The sequence below is a fragment of the Gossypium hirsutum genome, chromosome A08 (assembly GCF_007990345.1).
Source record: "Gossypium hirsutum isolate 1008001.06 chromosome A08, Gossypium_hirsutum_v2.1, whole genome shotgun sequence".
NCBI lineage: Eukaryota > Viridiplantae > Streptophyta > Magnoliopsida > Malvales > Malvaceae > Gossypium > Gossypium hirsutum.
The window spans coordinates 94,628,216-94,634,402 of NC_053431.1; the positions used below are offsets into that span (position 1 = coordinate 94,628,216).

Here is a 6,187-nt window from a genome sequence, read left to right on the forward strand (position 1 = left end):
ATGCTCCTTTAATACTTTGAGTAACTCGTCTTTTTTTGGTTGGCTATAAATCTGAAGCAATAATTACTGGTAATGTGGAATTATCTCCAAGAAACGTGTATTCTAAGTGATCTAGTAATTACTTTAATTCCAATTTAGGTGGTTCTTCAACATAGGGTTTTAATTTTAATTCATTGTTGACCTCAATACCCTCGTAGCTCTTCTGTCTCAGTGAAGGCTCATTGGAATTTAGTTTATCTTTTATCTTACCTATCTCAGAGTCATCATCATTTACCTCCTCTCCTTGGGTAAGACACAATTCCAACGTATCCTTATGTACAATTTCCTGTAAAGAGTCTTGAGTTGCATGATCAATAGAGTCAATAAAATAACATGAGTCATTGTTCCTTAGAAAATCTCATGGCATCATAAATTTTAAAAATAATCTCTTCGTCACCTACTTTAAGCACAAGTTTGCCATCACCCACATCAATAACAGCCCTAGCAGTGGCTAAAAATGAACGACCTAAAATTAAATGCACCTCAACATCCTCATCCATGTCAAGCACAACAAAATCAACAGGGAATATAAATTTATCTACTTTTACAAGTACGTCCTCTATAATACCCCTAGGATACTTAACAGATCTATCAGCTAGTTCAATACTCATCCTAGTAGGTTTCAGTTCCCCAAGACCAAGTTGCTTGAACATTTTATATGGCATCAAATTAATGCTAGTGCCTAAATCAGCTAGTGCCTTCTCAACATTCAAACTACCAATTAAGTAGGGAATAGTAAAACTTCCTGGATCTTTCAGTTTGGTTGGCAGTTTATTTTAGAGTATGGCCAAGCATTTCTCGTTGAGTTCCACTGTAGACAAGTCTTCAAACTTCCTTTTATTTGTTAGAAGCTCCTTTAAAAATTTTGCATATGTAGGCATCTGCGAGATAGCTTCAACAAAAGGTAAATTAATATGTAATTGTTTAAAAAGTTCAAGAAATTTACCGAATTGTGCATCCATACGGTCTTTCTTCAACTTTGCTGGGTATCAGATTGGTGGTTTATATTCCCTCAACACTAGTTTTTCATTGTTTTCGGGTTCTTCCTCCTCATCTTCTTTTCTATCAGGTTCTGGTTGCAGCTTCTTTTCAGATTCAGCTAACACATTCCCACTCCTTAATGTAACTGCTTTCACATGCTCTTTTGGATTGGGTTCGGTATTGCTAGGTAAGCTTCCTGGTGGTCTCTCTGAAATCATCTTAACCAACTATCCTATTTGATTCTCGAGCCCTTAAATTGATGCTTGCTGATTTTTAAGTGCAGTTTCAGTATTTTGAAAACGAGTCTCCGCTACTGAGATAAATTTTGTCATCATCCCCTCAAGGTTCGGCTTTTTCTCTAGCTGGTAAGGTTGTTGTTGGAAGCCTGGAAGGGGTGGTGGCCTTTGATTTCCTTAGCCTCCCCATGAGAAATTTGGGTGGTTCCTCCAACCTACATTGTAAGTGTTCCTATAAGGATTATTTTGAGGTTGAGGATTATTACCCATATAGTTTAATTGCTCGTTCTCCATGTTAGGGCCATAGGGTTTAGTCTGAATTGTTTAATCCACATCCACTTGCATTGCACCGCATTACTAGATATACCTGCATAGAACCAAGTAAACCATTAATTTTTCTATTCAAAAGTTCTACCTGATTGGAAAGCATAGCAACCAAATCGACGTTAAAAACGCCGGCTGCTTTTATCGGCTTTGTCCTTATGACTTGCCACTGATAATTATTCAGTGACATCTCTTTTATGAACTCATAAGCCTCTTCAGCTGTTTTGTTATTGATAGTTCCACAAGTAGCTGCGTCGATCATTTGTCTAGTCGATGGATTTAACCCATTGTGGAAAGTTTGAACTTGTAGCCAAAGGGGTAATCCATGGTAAGGGTACATTCTCAATAGATCTTTGTATCTCTCCCATGCATCATAAAGTGTTTCTAAATCCATCTGCACAAAAGAAGAGATATCATTCCGTAATTTAGCTGTTTTAGCCGGTAGAAAATATTTAAGCAAGAATTTTTCGGTCATTTGTTCCCAATTGGCGATTGACCCTCGAGGTAACGAGTTTAACCACTATTTAGCTTTGTTCTTTAATGAGAATGGAAACAACCGAAGGCGAATGTCATCGTCAGAAACACCATTGATCTTAAAAGTGTCGCCGAATTCCAGAAAATTTGCTAAATGAGTGTTTGGATCTTCGTCCTGTAAACCATCAAACTGAACAAACTATTGTATCATTTGAATCGTGTTAGGTTTCAATTCAAAATTATTTGCAGCAATAGCAGGCCTAACTATACTCGATTCAGTTCCTGTTAAAGTAGGTTTAGCATAATCATACATAGTACGAGGAGCAGGATTCTGATTTACTGGATTTGTAGCAACCACAGGAGGTAGCAGATTATTCTGATTTTCAGCCATCTCCTCGATTGTGGTGTGAATATCGGCCTCTTACCCTTCCTCTATGTATTGTAGGCTTCGCCTTATTTCTCTTCATTTTCTGCGAGCTGTGCTTTCGATCTCACTGTCGAAAAGTAGAGGTCTTGACGGGTTTCTTCTAGTCATAAACTATAAAAACCTGCCAAAAGTAAATAAAAGAAAATTTAGTAATTTAAGCAAAATTAAAAATAGAATTAAATTGCACTAAAAATAAAAATGGCTAAAGTAATAAAAATTAAATGTTCCTAATATTTTAGTCCCTGGCAACGGCGCCAAAAACTTGATGGTCGTGAAACTAACTAAAAATTTGACTTAAGGCAAGCGCACCTATCGAACAGTAGTATAGTTATTGTGAGACTAGTAATTACTATCTTTTTATTATCTAGCCTAAAAATTAAGAGAATATTTTATCTAAAACTAATTATCTAAGTAACTAAGATTACGACAGAGATTAAGGTTGAAAAATACTTTTTAGAAAACCGATAGAGAAGACAATACCCATGGAAGAATCCACCTAGACTTCACTTATTACCTTTGAGTTAGACGATTTATTCACTTAACTTAATCCGTAGAAATCACTGATTTATGTTAATATCTCTCTCGAGACTAAAAACAACTGACTCTAGGTTGATTAATTGAAATCTCTTTCTAATTAAAACCCCTATTGTCGCATTAACTCGATCTATGGATTCCCTTATTAGATTTGACTCTAATTTGGCAGATTTATGTCGTCCTATCTCTAGGATTACATGCAACTCTGCTTAATTATGAATGATCTACTCTTAAGCAGGGACTTTTGCACCATTGAATAAACACATCAAAAACCTGAATTAATATCCTGGAATATTAAAGCAATAGTTAAATTCACAATTAAGAATAAGAACAAGTATTTATCATATAACTCAAATAATAATAACATCCGTCTTAGGTTTTATCTCCCTTAGGTATTTAGGGAGTTTAGTTCATAATAATAATGGAAAACATCTCAAAGTTTGGAAAACAACAAAACATAAAGAAACCCAAAGAACTTCTAGGAAATTGGATGGAATTCTTCAGTCTTGATGTAGATCCTGCTTTTGAGGTGATTCTGATGGCTGTCCTTGAGTATTTTCTGCCTTTAGCTCTGCGTGTCCTCTCTAATCCTCTTCTAGGGTGTTTATATAGACTTTCAAATGCCCAAAATAGCCCAAAATTAGCCTTTTCCGAGTAGAACTAGACTTGGGCTCGACAGGGACACGAGCGTGGCACACGCCCGTGTGAAGGTGCTCAAGCCTTGTGCAATTCTGACTTGGATTAATGTCGACACTGCCATGACACACGGGCATGTGGTCTATCCGTGTGTCACACACGGGCGTGTGGAAGTGCCTAGGCCGTGTGAAACACTGATTTAAGCCCAATTTGTCTGTTTTTGGCCCATTTCTAGCTTTTTTTTCTTTCCTAAGCTTTCCTGAGTATCGAACATGAAATTAAAGGATTAGAAGCATCAAATTCAATGAAACCAAGGAAAAATCATCCATAAATATGCCAAGCATGGGGTAAAAATATGTATATATTATGGTTTATCATATTCCACAACCCACAAAGATGTGTCTTTCAACATCACTTGGCTTTCGGTAGCTCAGGCAACCCTGCATAGAAATATTTATGTGAGTAGTAGCACCAGAATATATCTACCAAGTGTTTCTAAATACTGAAGCTAAATTAACTTCAAAACAGACCAAAGTAAGCATTATACCTTTCTTTCACGCCAGGCGTGATATTTGACATATTCTTTCTTCACGTGTCCAGACTCGTTACAAAAAAAAAACAACTCTTTGTAAGCTATTGTTGTTTCTTTTGAGTTGGACCCTTAGCAGCTTCATTCTGATATTTTTTTCTTACCCTTATCTTTAGAGACATTAGCCACATGAGCTCATTTAGATTTCATTTCTCCTTTTGGCAGTTGTAACTAATTTTATATTGGTTAAACTGTGTAGAAAGTGATACCAAAACCATAAGAATAAGCAATTCCTCAGAAAGTTTGATCTCAAGTGCCTTAAGTCTTGAAGCAATATGGAACATTTCCATAATGTACTCCCTCACATTTCCTTGACCCTTATATTTCATAGACATCAAAGAAGTTATAAATGATGTCATCTCAACCTTATCATTTTTAGCAAAATGTTTCTCAATTTCATCAAGGAAATTACTAAACGAATGAATCACAAAAGCATATAATCATCTTGATATTTTAAATAAACTAATCTACACAAAGTGGTCACTTTGGTGGTGTTTTGTTGCAACTAATCTATTTAAAATATTAGACATCCTTAATTAAAACCTAAAGCCAAATCTGAATTTACTTGTTTCATAATAAATTTATCTTAATTTCATCTTTCAATCAAATTAAAAGATAGTAGTATATATATTTATATTTTTCTCAAGACAACATACATCAAAGTTAAATATTAAAAATCAACATCATAATAATTGATATGTCCCACAATTCAAACTATAAATCATATAATCACAATTTAATCGGATATTCAGAATCATAAAATGTCAAAACTAAATATTATAGAACTAAACTTAAAATTAAATTCCTTAAACATGCATCAATTTAATATGAATTTACATCAAAATGTCCGTAAAATTAAATATATATATATATCCATACCCAAAAAAAAAATAACAATTTCAAGTCCATCAATTCCAATTTAATAGAAAATTATAATTGGATTCATTAACAATTTATCAATAATTTTAATATAAATACACACAAAAACTTAAAAATATTAAAGCAAACCGAATTAAATCTACCGATAAATTTACACACTTGTATGATTTATAAATAAAATATATGTCATAGCAAAATCATATGTTGTCGTATATACTTGCAGGGGTAGTATAAAGACAACAATACCAAAGCTGTTATTACCATAGAAATAGGGTTAATTTAACGCCCATAGCCATACGGTCTACTTACAAAGCATTTATAACTTTTGGCACTTTATACATGCCTTCCAAAGATTCATATTTATTTCACATTAAATCAACATACTCGTCTGCCATGAAATTATGAGTTCATGTTTCTAAAGGTTAAAAAACTATAATAATAAAAATGAATATCATAATATATTTTTCAAAATAAGATCATAATAATCTATAAAATCAAACTATATGATATTCTAAATATATCGTAAACACACCTGACTTTTAGCAACTTTATCAGGAATCAATGAAGGAAAAAAAAAAACTAATGTGAATTATAAATCGAGAACCACATTCCGATCATGCAATTGCACAATCAATAATATGATGTTATACATTCAATCTAAATTATTAAGAAAATCCTAAGAACTTAATCCATAATTAGTCAAAACCAAAAAATTTAATATAAATCTAAAAGATATAATATCTTTATAATGGGAACACTAAATTCATGTACTCTTAAGAACAAATTAATCTAAAAATATTAATTTTCAATTATTCAACATGACGAGGCTCGGATGCCACTTATTAGAATTGTAAAAATAAATTTGAAATAAAGGTTAATAAATCAGTCTATCATATAAAATCATCAAGAATAAATCATGGATAAAACTAGATGGGAAAGCATACCTGAATTCATCGATTTCTTGAAATCTATGGATCTTACGATTTTTATCTTTCAAATTAGCACACAAATAATTTAGAGAATGCGACTCTCTCTTTTCTAAAGATGAGATATTAGAAAAGTTGTGTA

General features: G+C 33.1%; 1 non-coding gene across 1 annotated transcript; it reads left to right on the forward strand.

Annotated features, from left to right (window-relative positions):
* Positions 1-1,900: 1,900 nt before the first annotated feature.
* Positions 1,901-2,006, forward strand: LOC121205888 (small nucleolar RNA R71). Its single transcript, XR_005900961.1, has one exon. It is a non-coding gene; the product is annotated as a small nucleolar RNA R71 (small nucleolar RNA).
* Positions 2,007-6,187: the final 4,181 nt, after the last annotated feature.